A 16,348-nucleotide genomic window follows, 5' to 3' on the forward strand; every position below is an offset into this window, starting at 1 on the left:
CACTTTCCACCGTTCAAATGGCAGAAAACCGATCAATTCAAATCTATGATACCAGGCGCACAGAAATCAGCAGAAGGTCGCTGCTATTTTTAAATTCTCGTTTTTTCTTGTTTCTCTTTGTATTTCGTTGCTCTCTCTTTTCGCTCCAATTTTTCTCATTTCCGCCACCACTTTCCACCGCTCAAATGGCAGAAAACCGTTAAATTCAAATCTGAGATACCAGGCGCACAGAAATCAGCAGAAGGTCGCTGCTATTTTAAAATTCTCGTTTTTTTCTTGTTTGTATTTCGTTGCTCTCTGTTTTCGCTCTAATTTATCTCATTTTCTGCCTCTACTTTCCACCCCTCAAATGGCATAAAACCGTTAAATTCAAATCTGAGATACCAGGCGCACAGAAATCAGCAGAAGGTCGCTGATATTTTTAAATTCTCGTTTTTTCTTGTTTCTCTTTGTATTTCGTTGCTCTCTCTTTTCGCCCTAATTTTTCTCATTTTTTGCCTCCACTTTCCACCCCTCAAATGGCAGAAAACCGTTAAATTCAAATCTGAGATACCAGGCGCACAGAAATCAGCACAAGGTCGCTGATATTTTTAAATTCTCGTTTTTTCTTGTTTCTCTTTGTATTTCGTTGCTCTCTCTTTTCGCCCTAATTTTTCTCATTTTTTGCCTCCACTTTCCACCCCTCAAATGGCAGAAAGCCGTTAAATTCAAATCTGAGATACCAGTCGCACAGAAATCAGCAGAAGGTCGCTGATATTTTTAAATTCTCGTTTTTTCTTGTTTCTCTTTGTATTTCGTTGCTCTCTCTTTTCGCCCTAATTTTTCTCATTTTTTGCCTCCACTTTCCATCCCTCAAATGACAGAAAACCGTTAAATTCAAATCTGAGATACCAGGCGCACAGAAATCAGCAGAAGGTCGCTGATATTTTTAAATTCTCGTTTTTTCTTGTTTCTCTTTGTATTTCGTTGCTCTCTCTTTTCGCCCTAATTTTTCTCATTTTTTGCCTCCACTTTCCACCCCTCAAATGGCAGAAAACCGTTAAATTCAAATCTGAGATACCAGGCGCACAGAAATCAGCAGAAGGTCGCTGATATTTTTAAATTCTCGTTTTTTCTTGTTTTTCTTTGTATTTCGTTGCTCTCTCTTTTCGCCCTAATTTTTCTCATTTTTTGCCTCCACTTTCCACCCCTCAAATGGCAGAAAACCGTTAAATTCAAATCTGAGATACCAGGCGCACAGAAATCAGCAGAAGGTCGCTGATATTTTTAAATTCTCGTTTTTTCTTGTTTCTCTTTGTATTTCGTTGCTCTCTCTTTTCGCCCTAATTTTTCTCATTTTTTGCCTCCACTTTCCACCCCTCAAATGGCAGAAAACCGTTAAATTCAAATCTGAGATACCAGGCGCACAGAAATCAGCAGAAGGTCGCTGATATTTTTAAATTCTCGTTTTTTCTTGTTTCTCTTTGTATTTCGTTGCTCTCTCTTTTCGCCCTAATTTTTCTCATTTTTTGCCACCACTTTCCACCCCTCAAATGGCAGAAAACCGTTAAATTCAAATCTGAGATACCAGGCGCACAGAAATCAGCAGAAGGTCGCTGCTTTTATTAAATTCTCTTTTTTTTTTGCTTGTTTCTCTTTGTATTTCGTTGATCTCTTTTTTCGCTCTCATTTTTCCCATTTTCTGCCTCCACTTTCCACCGCTCAAATGACAGAAAACCGTTAAATTCAAATCTGAGATACCAGGCGCACAGAAATCAGCAGAAGGTCGCTGCTTTTTTTAAATTCTCTTTTTTTCTTGTTTCTCTTTGTATTTCGTTGCTCTCTTTTTTCGCTCTCAATTTTCCCATTTTCTGCTTCCACTTTCCACCGCTTAAATGGCAGAAAACCGTTAAATTCAAATCTGATATACCAGGCGCACAGAAATCAGCAGAAGGTCGCTGCTTTTTTTAAATTCTCTTTTTTTCTTGTTTCTCTTTGTATTTCGTTGCTCTCTTTTTTCGCTCTCAATTTTCCCATTTTCTGCCTCCACTTTCCACCGCTCAAATGACAGAAAACCGTTAAATTCAAATCTGAGATACCAGGCGCACAGAAATCAGCAGAAGGTCGCTGCTTTTTTTAAATTCTCTTTTTTTCTTGTTTCTCTTTGTATTTCGTTGCTCTCTTTTTTCGCTCTCATTTTTCCCATTTTCTGCCTCCACTTTCCACCGCTTAAATGGCAGAAAACCGTTAAATTCAAATCTGAGATACCAGGCGCACAGAAATCAGCAGAAGGTCGCTGCTTTTTTAAATTCTCTTTTTTTCTTGTCTCTCTTTGTATTTCGTTGCTCTCTTTTTTCGCTATCATTTTTCCCCATTTCTGCCTCCACTTTCCACCGCTCAAATGACAGAAAACCGTTAAATTCAAATCTGAGATACCAGGCGCACAGAAATCAGCAGAAGGTCGCTGCTTTTTTTAAATTCTCTTTTTTTCTTGTTTCTCTTTGTATTTCGTTGTTCTCTTTTTTCGCTCTCATTTTTCCCATTTTCTGCCTCCACTTTCCACCGCTTAAATGGCAGAAAACCGTTAAATTCAAATCTGAGATACCAGGCGCACAGAAATCAGCAGAAGGTCGCTGCTTTTTTTAAATTTTCTTTTTTCTTGTCTCTCTTTGTATTTCGTTGCTCTCTTTTTTCGCTCTCATTTTTCCCATTTTCTGCCTCCACTTTCCACCGCTTAAATGGCAGAAAACCGTTAAATTCAAATCTTAGATACCAGGCGCACAGAAATCAGCAGAAGGTCGTTGATTTTTTTAAATTCTCTTTTTTTCTTGTTTCTCTTTGTATTTCGTTGCTCTCTTTTTTCGCTCTCATTTTTCCCTTTTTCTGCCCTCACTTTCCACCGCTCAAATGACAGAAAACCGTTAAATTCAAATCTGAGATACCAGGCGCACAGAAATCAGCAGAAGGTCGCTGCTTTTTTTAAAATCTCTTTTTTTCTTGTTTCTCTTTGTATTTCGTTGTTCTCTTTTTTCGCTCTCACTTTTCCCATTTTCTGCCTCCACTTTCCACCGCTTAAATGGCAGAAAACCGTTAAATTCAAATCTGAGATACCAGGCGCACAGAAATCAGCAGAAGGTCGCTGCTTTTTTTAAATTCTCTTTTTTTCTTGTTTCTCTTTGTATTTCGTTGCTCTCTTTTTTCGCTCTCATTTTTCCCATTTTCTGCCTCCACTTTCCACCGCTTAAATGGCAGAAAACCGTTAAATTCAAATCTGAGATACCAGGCGCACAGAAATCAGCAGAAAGTCGCTGCTTTTTTTTAAATTCTCTTTTTTTCTTGCTTCTCTTTTTATTTCGTTGCTCTCTTTTTTCGCTATCATTTTTCCCATTTTCTGCCTCCACTTTCCACCGCTTAAATGGCAGAAAACCGTTAAATTCAAATCTTAGATACCAGGCGCACAGAAATCAGCAGAAGGTCGTTGATTTTTTTAAATTCTCTTTTTTTCTTGTTTCTCTTTGTATTTCGTTGCTCTCTTTTTTCGCTCTCATTTTTCCCTTTTTCTGCCTCCACTTTCCACCGCTCAAATGACAGAAAACCGTTAAATTCAAATCTGAGATACCAGGCGCACAGAAATCAGCAGAAGGTCGCTGCTTTTTTTAAATCTCTTTTTTTCTTGTTTCTCTTTGTATTTCGTTGCTCTCTTTTTTCGCTCTCACTTTTCCCATTTTCTGCCTCCACTTTCCACCGCTTAAATGGCAAAAAACCGTTAAATTCAAATCGAGATACCAGGCGCACAGAAATCAGCAGAAGGTCGCTGCTTTTTTTAAATTCTCTTTTTTTCTTGTTTCTCTTTGTATTTCGTTGCTCTCTTTTTTCGCTCTCATTTTTCCCATTTTCTGCCCCACTTTCCACCGCTTAAAGGGCAGAAAACCGTTAAATTCAAATCTGGCCAGGCCAGAAATCAGCAGAAAGTCGCTCTTTTTAAACTCTTTTTTCTCTCTCTTTTATTTCTTGCCTTTTCGCTCTTCCACCCACCCCCAAATGAAAAAAACCATTAAATTCAAATCCAGGCACAGAATCAGCAGAAGGTCGCTCTTTTTATTTCGTTGCTCTCTTTTTCGCCTCATTTCTCCCATTTTCTGCCTCCACTTTCCACCGCTCAAATGGCAGAAAACCATTAAATTCAAATAAGATACCAGGCACAGAAATCAGCAGAAGGTCGCTGCTTTTTTAAATTCTCTTTTTTCTTGCTTTCTTTGTATTTCGTTGCTCTCTTTTTTCGCTCTAATTTTTCCCATTTTCTGCCTCCACTTTCCACCGCTCAAATGACAGAAAACCGTTAAATTCAAATCTGAGATACCAGGCGCACAGAAATCGCAGAAGGTCGCTGCTTTTTAATTTCTTCCTTGTCTCTCTTTGTATTTCGTTGCTCTCTTTTTTCGCTCTCATTTTTCCCATTTTCTGCCTCCACTTTCCAGCGCTCAAATGACAGAAACCCGTTAAATTCAAATCTGATAGACAGGCGCAAAGAAATCAGCAGAAGGTCGCCGCCTTTTTTAAATTCTCTTTTTTTCTTGTTTCTCTTTGTATTTCGTTGTTCTCTTTTTTCGCTTCATCCCATTTTCTGCCTCCCTTTCCACCGCTTAAATGGCAAAAAACCGTTAAATTCAAATCTAAATACAGGCAAACAGAAATCAGCAGAAGGTCGCTGCTTTTTTTAAATTCTCTTTTTTTTTTTCTCTTTTATTTCCCCCTGATTTAAACAGCGACCTTCTGCTGATTTTCTGTCCGCCTGGTTCAAATTTGAATTTAACGGTTCTGCCATTCGAGCGGTGGAAAGTGGAGGCAGAAAATGGGAAAAATGAGAAGCGAAAAGAGAGAAACGAAATACAAAGAGAAACAAGAAAAAAAGAGAATTTAAAAAAGCAGCGACCTTCTGCTGATTTCTGTGCGCCTGGTATCTCAGATTTGAATTTAACGGTTTTCTGCCATGAGCGGTGGAAGTGGAGGCAGAAAATGGGAAAAATGAGAGCGAAAAAAGAGAGCAACGAAATACAAAGAGAAACAAGAAAAAAAGAGAATTTAAAAAAAGCAGCGACCTTCTGCTGATTTCTGTGCGCCTGGTATCTCAGATTTGAATTTAACGGTTTTCTGCCATTTGAGCGGTGGAAAGTGGAGGCAGAAAATGGGAAAAATGAGAGCGAAAAAAGAGAGCAACGAAATACAAAGAGAAACAAGAAAAAAAGAGAATTTAAAAAAAGCAGCGACCTTCTGCTGATTTCTGTGCGCCTGGTATCTCAGATTTGAATTTAACGGTTTTCTGCCATTTGAGCGGTGGAAAGTGGAGGCAGAAAATGGGAAAAATGAGAGCGAAAAAAGAGAGCAACGAAATACAAAGAGAAACAAAAAAAAAGAGAATTTAAAAAAAGAGCGACCTTCTGCTGATTTCTGTGCGCCTGGTATCTCAGATTTGAATTTAACGGTTTTCTGCCATTTGAGCGGTGGAAAGTGGAGGCAGAAAATGGGAAAAATGAGAGCGAAAAAAGAGAGCAACGAAATACAAAGAGAAACAAGAAAAAAAGAGAATTTAAAAAAGCAGCGACCTTCTGCTGATTTCTGTGCGCCTGGTATCTCAGATTTGAATTTAACGGTTTTCTGCCATTTGAGCGGTGGAAAGTGGAGGCAGAAAATGGGAAAAATGAGAGCGAAAAAAGAGAGCAACGAAATACAAAGAGAAACAAGAAAAAAAGAGAATTTAAAAAAAGCAGCGACCTTCTGCTGATTTCTGTGCGCCTGGTATCTCAGATTTGAATTTAACGGTTTTCTGCCATTTGAGCGGTGGAAAGTGGAGGCAGAAAATGGGAAAAATGAGAGCGAAAAAAGAGAGAGCAATGAAATACAAAGAGAAACAAGAAAAAAGAGAATTTAAAAAAAGCAGCGACCTTCTGCTGATTTCTGTGCGCCTGGTATCTCAGATTTGAATTTAACGGTTTTCTGCCATTTGAGCGGTGGAAAGTGGAGGCAGAAAATGGGAAAAATGAGAGCGAAAAAAGAGAGCAACGAAATACAAAGAGAAACAAGGAAAAAAGAGAATTTAAAAAAGCAGCGACCTTCTGCTGATTTCTGTGCGCCTGGTATCTCAGATTTGAATTTAACGGTTTTCTGCCATTTGAGGGAAAGTGGAGGCGGAAAATGGGAAAAATGAGAGCGAAAAAGAGAGCAACGAAATACAAAGAGAAACAAGAAAAAAGAGAATTTAAAAAAGCAGCGACCTTCTGCTGATTTCTGTGCGCCTGGTATCTAGGATTTGAATTTAACGGTTTTCGGCCATTTGAGCGGTGGAAAGTGGAGGCAGAAAATGGGAAAAATGAGAGCGAAAAAAAGAGAGCAACGAAATACAAAGAGAAACAAGAAAAAAAGAGAATTTAAAAAAAGCAGCGACCTTCTGCTGATTTCTGTGCGCCTGGTATCTCAGATTTGAATTTAACGGTTTTCTGCCATTTGAGCGGTGGAAAGTGGAGGCAGAAAATGGGAAAAATGAGAGCGAAAAAAGAGAGCAACGAAATACAAAGAGAAACAAGAAAAAAAGAGAATTTAAAAAAGCAGCGACCTTCTGCTGATTTCTGTGCGCCTGGTATCTCAGATTTGAATTTAACGGTTTTCTGCCATTTGAGCGGTGGAAAGTGGAGGCAGAAAATGGGAAAAATGAGAGCGAAAAAAAGAGAGCAACGAAATACAAAGAGAAACAAGAAAAAAAAGAGAATTTAAAAAAGCAGCGACCTTCTGCTGATTTCTGTGCGCCTGGTATCTCAGATTTGAATTTAACGGTTTTCTGCCATTTGAGCGGTGGAAAGTGGAGGCAGAAAATGGGAAAAATGAGAGCGAAAAAAGAGAGCAACGAAATACAAAGAGAAACAGAAAAAAAGAGAATTTAAAAAAGCAGCGACCTTCTGCTGATTTCTGTGCGCCTGGTATCTCAGATTTGAATTTAACGGTTTTCTGCCATTTGAGCGGTGGAAAGTGGAGGCAGAAAATTGGGAAAAATGAGAGCGAAAAAAGAGAGCAACGAAATACAAAGAGAAACAAGAAAAAAAGAGAATTTAAAAAAAGCAGCGACCTTCTGCTGATTTCTGTGCGCCTGGTATCTCAGATTTGAATTTAGCGGTTTTCTGCCATTTGAGCGGTGGAAAGTGGAGGCAGAAAATGGGAAAAATGAGAGCGAAAAAAGAGAGCAACGAAATACAAAGAGAAACAAGAAAAAAAGAGAATTTAAAAAAAGCAGCGACCTTCTGCTGATTTCTGTGCGCCTGGTATCTCAGATTTGAATTTAACGGTTTTCTGCCATTTGAGCGGTGGAAAGTGGAGGGAGAAAATGGGAAAAATGAGAGCGAAAAAAAGAGAGCAACGAAATACAAAGAGAAACAAGAAAAAAAGAGAATTTAAAAAAAGCAGCGACCTTCTGCTGATTTCTGTGCGCCTGGTATCTCAGATTTGAATTTAACGGTTTTCTGCCATTTGAGCGGTGGAAAGTGGAGGCAGAAAATGGGAAAAATGAGAGCGAAAAAAGAGAAGCAACGAAATACAAAGAGAAACAAGAAAAAAAGAGAATTTAAAAAAAGCAGCGACCTTCTGCTGATTTCTGTGCGCCTGGTATCTCAGATTTGAATTTAACGGTTTTCTGCCATTTGAGCGGTGGAAAGTGGAGGCAGAAAATGGGAAAAATGAGAGCGAAAAAAGAGAGCAACGAAATACAAAGAGAAACAAGAAAAAAAGAGAATTTAAAAAAGCAGCGACCTTCTGCTGATTTCTGTGCGCCTGGTATCTCAGATTTGAATTTAACGGTTTTCTGCCATTTGAGCGGTGGAAAGTGGAGGCAGAAAATGGGAGAAATGAGATCGAAAAAAGAGGGCAACAAAATACAAAGAGAAACAAGAAAAAAAGAGAATTTAAAAAAGCAGCGACCTTCTGCTGATTTCTGTGCGCCTGGTATCTCAGATTTGAATTTAACGGTTTTCTGCCATTTGAGTGGAGGAAAGTGTAGGCGGAAAATTGGAAAAATGAGAGCGAAAAAAGAGAGCAACGAAATACAAAGAGAAACAAGAAAAAAAGAGAATTTAAAAAAGCAGCGACCTTCTGCTGATTTCTGTGCGCCTGGTATCTCAGATTTGAATTTAACGGTTTTCTGCCATATGAGTGGAGGAAAGTGTAGGCGGAAAATTGGAAAAATGAGAGCGAAAAAAGAGAGCAACGAAATACAAAGAGAAACAAGAAAAAAAGAGAATTTAAAGAAAGCAGCGGCCTTCTGCTGATTTCTGTGCGCCTGGTATCTCAGATTTGAATTTAACGGTTTTCTGCCATTTGAGCGGTGGAAAGTGGAGACAGAAAATGGGAAAAATGAGAGCGAAAAAAGAGAGCAACGAAATACAAAGAGAAACAAGAAAAAAGAGAATTTAAAAAAAAAGCAGCGACCTTCTGCTGATTTCTGTGCGCCTGGTATCTCAGATTTGAATTTAACGGTTTTCTGCCATTTGAGCGGTGGAAAGTGGAGGCAGAAAATGGGAAAAATGAGAGCGAAAAAAGAGAGCAACGAAATACAAAGAGAAACAAGAAAAAAAGAGAATTTAAAAAAGCAGCGACCTTCTGCTGATTTCTGTGCGCCTGGTATCTCAGATTTGAATTTAACGGTTTTCTGCCATTTGAGCGGTGGAAAGTGGAGGCAGAAAATGGGAAAAATGAGAGCGAAAAAAGAGAGCAACGAAATACAAAGAGAAACAAGAAAAAAAGAGAATTTAAAAAAGCAGCGACCTTCTGCTGATTTCTGTGCGCCTGGTATCTCAGATTTGAATTTAACGGTTTTCTGCCATTTGAGCGGTGGAAAGTGGAGGCAGAAAATGGGAAAAATGAGAGCGAAAAAAGAGAGCAACGAAATACAAAGAGAAACAAGAAAAAAAGAGAATTTAAAAAAGCAGCGACCTTCTGCTGATTTCTGTGCGCCTGGTATCTCAGATTTGAATTTAACGGTTTTCTGCCATTTGAGCGGTGGAAAGTGGAGGCAGAAAATGGGAAAAATGAGAGCGAAAAAAGAGAGCAACGAAATACAAAGAGAAACAAGAAAAAAAGAGAATTTAAAAAAGCAGCGACCTTCTGCTGATTTCTGTGCGCCTGGTATCTCAGATTTGAATTTAACGGTTTTCTGCCATTTGAGCGGTGGAAAGTGGAGGCAGAAAATGGAAAAGGAAAAATGAGAGCGAAAAAAGAACAACGAAATAAAAGAGAAACAAGAAAAAAAAAGAATTAAAAAAGCAGCGACCTTCTGCTGATTTCTGTGCGCCTGGTATCTCAGATTTGAATTTAACGGTTTTCTGCCATTTAAGCGGTGGAAAGTGGAGGCAGAAAATGGGAAAAATGAGAGCGAAAAAAGAGAGCAACGAAATACAAAGAGAAACAAGAAAAAAAGAGAATTTAAAAAAGCAGCGACCTTCTGCTGATTTCTGTGCGCCTGGTATCTCAGATTTGAATTTAACGGTTTTCTGCCATTTAAGCGGTGGAAAGTGGAGGCAGAAAATGGGAAAAATGAGAGCGAAAAAAGAGAGCAACGAAATACAAAGAGAAACAAGAAAAAAAGAGAATTTAAAAAAGCAGCGACCTTCTGCTGATTTCTGTGCGCCTGGTATCTCAGATTTGAATTTAACGGTTTTCTGCCATTTGAGCGGTGGAAAGTGGAGGCAGAAAATGGGAAAAATGAGAGCGAAAAAAGAGAGCAACGAAATACAAAGAGAAACAAGAAAAAAAGAGAATTTAAAAAAGCAGCGACCTTCTGCTGATTTCTGTGCGCCTGGTATCTCAGATTTGAATTTAACGGTTTTCTGCCATTTGAGCGGTGGAAAGTGGAGGCAGAAAATGGGAAAAATGAGAGCGAAAAAAGAGAGCAACGAAATACAAAGAGAAACAAGAAAAAAAGAGAATTTAAAAAAGCAGCGACCTTCTGCTGATTTCTGTGCGCCTGGTATCTCAGATTTGAATTTAACGGTTTTCTGCCATTTGAGCGGTGGAAAGTGGAGGCAGAAAATGGGAAAAATGAGAGCGAAAAAAGAGAGCAACGAAATACAAAGAGAAACAAGAAAAAAAGAGAATTTAAAAAAGCAGCGACCTTCTGCTGATTTCTGTGCGCCTGGTATCTCAGATTTGAATTTAACGGTTTTCTGCCATTTGAGCGGTGGAAAGTGGAGGCAGAAAATGGGAAAAATGAGAGCGAAAAAAGAGAGCAACGAAATACAAAGAGAAACAAGAAAAAAAGAGAATTTAAAAAAGCAGCGACCTTCTGCTGATTTCTGTGCGCCTGGTATCTCAGATTTGAATTTAACGGTTTTCTGCCATTTGAGCGGTGGAAAGTGGAGGCAGAAAATGGGAAAAATGAGAGCGAAAAAAGAGAGCAACGAAATACAAAGAGAAACAAGAAAAAAAGAGAATTTAAAAAAGCAGCGACCTTCTGCTGATTTCTGTGCGCCTGGTATCTCAGATTTGAATTTAACGGTTTTCTGCCATTTGAGCGGTGGAAAGTGGAGGCAGAAAATGGGAAAAATGAGAGCGAAAAAAGAGAGCAACGAAATACAAAGAGAAACAAGAAAAAAAAGAGAATTTAAAAAAAGCAGCGACCTTCTGCTGATTTCTGTGCGCCTGGTATCTCAGATTTGAATTTAACGGTTTTCTGCCATTTGAGCGGTGGAAAGTGGAGGCAGAAAATGGGAGAAATGAGAGCGAAAAAAGAGAGCAACGAAATACAAAGAGAAGCAAGAAAAAAAGAGAATTTAAAAAAGCAGCGACCTTCTGCTGATTTCTGTGCGCCTGGTATCTCAGATTTGAATTTAACGGTTTTCTGCCATTTGAGCGGTGGAAAGTGGAGGCAGAAAATGGGAAAAATGAGAGCGAAAAAAGAGAGCAACGAAATACAAAGAGAAACAAGAAAAAAAGAGAATTTAAAAAAAGCAGCGACCTTCTGCTGATTTCTGTGCGCCTGGTATCTCAGATTTGAATTTAACGGTTTTCTGCCATTTGAGCGGTGGAAAGTGGAGGCAGAAAATGGGAAAAATGAGAGCGAAAAAGGAGAGCAACGAAATACAAAGAGAAACAAGAAAAAAAGAGAATTTAAAAAAAGCAGCGACCTTCTGCTGATTTCTGTGCGCCTGGTATCTCAGATTTGAATTTAACGGTTTTCTGCCATTTGAGCGGTGGAAAGTGGAGGCAGAAAATGGGAAAAATGAGAGCGAAAAAAGAGAGCAACGAAATACAAAGAGAAACAAGAAAAAAGAGAATTTAAAAAAAGCAGCGACCTTCTGCTGATTTCTGTGCGCCTGGTATCTCAGATTTGAATTTAACGGTTTTCTGCCATTTGAGCGGTGGAAAGTGGAGGCAGAAAATGGGAAAAATGAGAGCGAAAAAAGAGAGCAACGAAATACAAAGAGAAACAAGAAAAAAAAGAGAATTTAAAAAAAGCAGCGACCTTCTGCTGATTTCTGTGCGCCTGGTATCTCAGATTTGAATTTAACGGTTTTCTGCCATTTAAGCGGTGGAAAGTGGAGGCAGAAAATGGGAAAAATGAGAGCGAAAAAAGAGAACAACGAAATACAAAGAGAAACAAGAAAAAAAGAGAATTTAAAAAAAGCAGCGACCTTCTGCTGATTTCTGTGCGCCTGGTATCTCAGATTTGAATTTAACGGTTTTCTGCCATTTGAGCGGTGGAAAGTGGAGGCAGAAAATGGGAAAAATGAGAGCGAAAAAAGAGAGCAACGAAATACAAAGAGAAACAAGAAAAAAAAGAGAATTTAAAAAAAGCAGCGACCTTCTGCTGATTTCTGTGCGCCTGGTATCTCAGATTTGAATTTAACGGTTTTCTGCCATTTGAGCGGTGGAAAGTGGAGGCAGAAAATGGGAAAAATGAGAGCGAAAAAAGAGAGCAACGAAATACAAAGAGAAACAAGAAAAAAAGAGAATTTAAAAAAAGCAGCGACCTTCTGCTGATTTCTGTGCGCCTGGTATCTCAGATTTGAATTTAACGGTTTTCTGCCATTTGAGCGGTGGAAAGTGGAGGCAGAAAATGGGAAAAATGAGAGCGAAAAAAGAGAGCAACGAAATACAAAGAGAAACAAGAAAAAAAGAGAATTTAAAAAAGCAGCGACCTTCTGCTGATTTCTGTGCGCCTGGTATCTCAGATTTGAATTTAACGGTTTTCTGCCATTTGAGCGGTGGAAAGTGGAGGCAGAAAATGGGAAAAATGAGAGCGAAAAAAGAGAGCAACGAAATACAAAGAGAAACAAGAAAAAAAGAGAATTTAAAGAAGCAGCGACCTTCTGCTGATTTCTGTGCGCCTGGTATCTCAGATTTGAATTTAACGGTTTTCTGCCATTTGAGTGGTGGCAAGTGGAGGCGGAAAATTGGAAAAATGAGAGCGAAAAAAGAGAGCAACGAAATACAAAGAGAAACAAGAAAAAAAGAGAATTTAAAAAAAGCAGCGACCTTCTGCTGATTTCTGTTCGCCTGGTATCTCAGATTTGAATTTAACGGTTTTCTGCCATTTGAGCGGTGGAAAGTGGAGGCAGAAAATGGGAAAAATGAGAGCGAAAAAAGAGAGCAACGAAATACAAAGAGAAACAAGAAAAAAAAGAGAATTTAAAAAAAGCAGCGACCTTCTGCTGATTTCTGTGCGCCTGGTATCTCAGATTTGAATTTAACGGTTTTCTGCCATTTGAGCGGTGGAAAGTGGAGGCAGAAAATGGGAAAAATGAGAGCGAAAAAAGAGAGCAACGAAATACAAAGAGAAACAAGAAAAAAAGAGAATTTAAAAAAAGCAGCGACCTTCTGCTGATTTCTGTGCGCCTGGTATCTCAGATTTGAATTTAACGGTTTTCTGCCATTTGAGCGGTGGAAAGTGGAGGCAGAAAATGGGAAAAATGAGAGCGAAAAAAGAGAGCAACGAAATACAAAGAGAAACAAGAAAAAAAGAGAATTTAAAAAAAGCAGCGACCTTCTGCTGATTTCTGTGCGCCTGGTATCTCAGATTTGAATTTAACGGTTTTCTGCCATTTGAGCGGTGGAAAGTGGAGGCAGAAAATGGGAAAAATGAGAGCGAAAAAAGAGAGCAACGAAATACAAAGAGAAACAAGAAAAAAAGAGAATTTAAAAAAGCAGCGACCTTCTGCTGATTTCTGTGCGCCTGGTATCTCAGATTTGAATTTAACGGTTTTCTGCCATTTGAGCGGTGGAAAGTGGAGGCAGAAAATGGGAAAAATGAGAGCGAAAAAAGAGAGCAACGAAATACAAAGAGAAACAAGAAAAAAAGAGAATTTAAAAAAGCAGCGACCTTCTGCTGATTTCTGTGCGCCTGGTATCTCAGATTTGAATTTAACGGTTTTCTGCCATTTGAGCGGTGGAAAGTGGAGGCAGAAAATGGGAAAAATGAGAGCGAAAAAAGAGAGCAACGAAATACAAAGAGAAACAAGAAAAAAAGAGAATTTTAAAAAAGCAGCGACCTTCTGCTGATTTCTGTGCGCCTGGTATCTCAGATTTGAATTTAACGGTTTTCTGCCATTTGAGCGGTGGAAAGTGGAGGCAGAAAATGGGAAAAATGAGAGCGAAAAAAGAGAGCAACGAAATACAAAGAGAAACAAGAAAAAAAGAGAATTTAAAAAAAGCAGCGACCTTCTGCTGATTTCTGTGCGCCTGGTATCTCAGATTTGAATTTAACGGTTTTCTGCCATTTGAGCGGTGGAAAGTGGAGGCAGAAAATGGGAAAAATGAGAGCGAAAAAAGAGAGCAACGAAATACAAAGAGAGACAAGAAAAAAAGAGAATTTAAAAAAGCAGCGACCTTCTGCTGATTTCTGTGCGCCTGGTATCTCAGATTTGAATTTAACGGTTTTCTGTCATTTGAGCGGTGGAAAGTGGAGGCAGAAAATGGGAAAAATGAGAGCGAAAAAAGAGAGCAACGAAATACAAAGAGAAGCAAGAAAAAAAGAGAATTTAAAAAAGCAGCGACCTTCTGCTGATTTCTGTGCGCCTGGTATCTCAGATTTGAATTTAACGGTTTTCTGCCATTTGAGCGGTGGAAAGTGGAGGCAGAAAATGGGAAAAATGAGAGCGAAAAAAGAGAGCAACGAAATACAAAGAGAGACAAGAAAAAAAGAGAATTTAAAAAAAGCAGCGACCTTCTGCTGATTTCTGTGCGCCTGGTATCTCAGATTTGAATTTAACGGTTTTCTGCCATTTGAGCGGTGGAAAGTGGAGGCAGAAAATGAGAAAAATGAGAGCGAAAAAAGAGAGCAACGAAATACAAAGAGAGACAAGAAAAAAAGAGAATTTAAAAAAGCAGCGACCTTCTGCTGATTTCTGTGCGCCTGGTATCTCAGATTTGAATTTAACGGTTTTCTGCCATTTGAGCGGTGGAAAGTGGAGGCAGAAAATGGGAAAAATGAGAGCGAAAAAAGAGAGCAACGAAATACAAAGAGAAACAAGAAAAAAAGAGAATTTAAAAAAGCAGCGACCTTCTGCTGATTTCTGTGCGCCTGGTATCTCAGACTTGAATTTAACGGTTTTCTGCCATTTGAGTGGCGGAAAGTGTAGGCGGAAAATTGGAAAAATGAGAGCGAAAAAAGAGAGCAACGAAATACAAAGAGAGACAAGAAAAATAGAGAATTTAAAAAAAGCAGCGACCTTCTGCTGATTTCTGTGCGCCTGGTATCTCAGATTTGAATTTAACGGTTTTCTGCCATTTGAGCGGTGGAAAGTGGAGGCAGAAAATGGGAGAAATGAGAGCGAAAAAAGAGAGCAACGAAATACAAAGAGAAACAAGAAAAAAAGAGAATTTTAAAAAAGCAGCGACCTTCTGCTGATTTCTGTGCGCCTGGTATCTCAGATTTGAATTTAACGGTTTTCTGCCATTTGAGCGGTGGAAAGTGGAGGCAGAAAATGGGAAAAATGAGAGCGAAAAAAGAGAGCAACGAAATACAAAGAGAAACAAGAAAAAAAGAGAATTTAAAAAAAGCAGCGACCTTCTGCTGATTTCTGTGCGCCTGGTATCTCAGATTTGAATTTAACGGTTTTCTGCCATTTGAGCGGTGGAAAGTGGAGGCAGAAAATGGGAAAAATGAGAGCGAAAAAAGAGAGCAACGAAATACAAAGAGAAACAAGAAAAAAAGAGAATTTAAAAAAAGCAGCGACCTTCTGCTGATTTCTGTGCGCCTGGTATCTCAGATTTGAATTTAACGGTTTTCTGCCATTTGAGCGGTGGAAAGTGGAGGCAGAAAATGGGAAAAATGAGAGCGAAAAAAGAGAGCAACGAAATACAAAGAGAAACAAGAAAAAAAGAGAATTTAAAAAAAGCAGCGACCTTCTGCTGATTTCTGTGCGCCTGGTATCTCAGATTTGAATTTAACGGTTTTCTGCCATTTGAGCGGTGGAAAGTGGAGGCAGAAAATGGGAAAAATGAGAGCGAAAAAAGAGAGCAACGAAATACAAAGAGAAACAAGAAAAAAAGAGAATTTAAAAAAAGCAGCGACCTTCTGCTGATTTCTGTGCGCCTGGTATCTCAGATTTGAATTTAACGGTTTTCTGCCATTTGAGCGGTGGAAAGTGGAGGCGGAAAATGGGAAAAATGAGAGCGAAAAAAGAGAGACAACGAAATACAAAGAGAAACAAGAAAAAAAGAGAATTTAAAAAAAGCAGCGACCTTCTGCTGATTTCTGTGCGCCTGGTATCTCAGATTTGAATTTAACGGTTTTCTGCCATTTGAGCGGTGGAAAGTGGAGGCGGAAAATGGGAAAAATGAGAGCGAAAAAAGAGAGCAACGAAATACAAAGAGAAACAAGAAAAAAAGAGAATTTAAAAAAGCAGCGACCTTCTGCTGATTTCTGTGCGCCTGGTATCTCAGATTTGAATTTAACGGTTTTCTGCCATTTGAGCGGTGGAAAGTGGAGGCAGAAAATGGGAAAAATGAGAGCGAAAAAAGAGAGCAACGAAATACAAAGAGAAACAAGAAAAAAAGAGAATTTAAAAAAGCAGCGACCTTCTGCTGATTTCTGTGCGCCTGGTATCTCAGATTTGAATTTAACGGTTTTCTGCCATTTGAGCGGTGGAAAGTGGAGGCAGAAAATGGGAAAAATGAGAGCGAAAAAAGAGAGCAACGAAATACAAAGAGAAACAAGAAAAAAAGAGAATTTAAAAAAAGCAGCGACCTTCTGCTGATTTCTGTGCGCCTGGTATCTCAGATTTGAATTTAACGGTTTTCTGTCATTTGAGCGGTGGAAAGTGGAGGCAGAAAATGGGAAAAATGAGAGCGAAAAAAAGAGAGCAACGAAATACAAAGAGAAACAAGAAAA

This window comes from Drosophila obscura, unplaced genomic scaffold (assembly GCF_018151105.1).
Source record: "Drosophila obscura isolate BZ-5 IFL unplaced genomic scaffold, ASM1815110v1 contig_1, whole genome shotgun sequence".
In the NCBI taxonomy this organism is placed as follows: Eukaryota; Metazoa; Arthropoda; class Insecta; order Diptera; family Drosophilidae; genus Drosophila; species Drosophila obscura.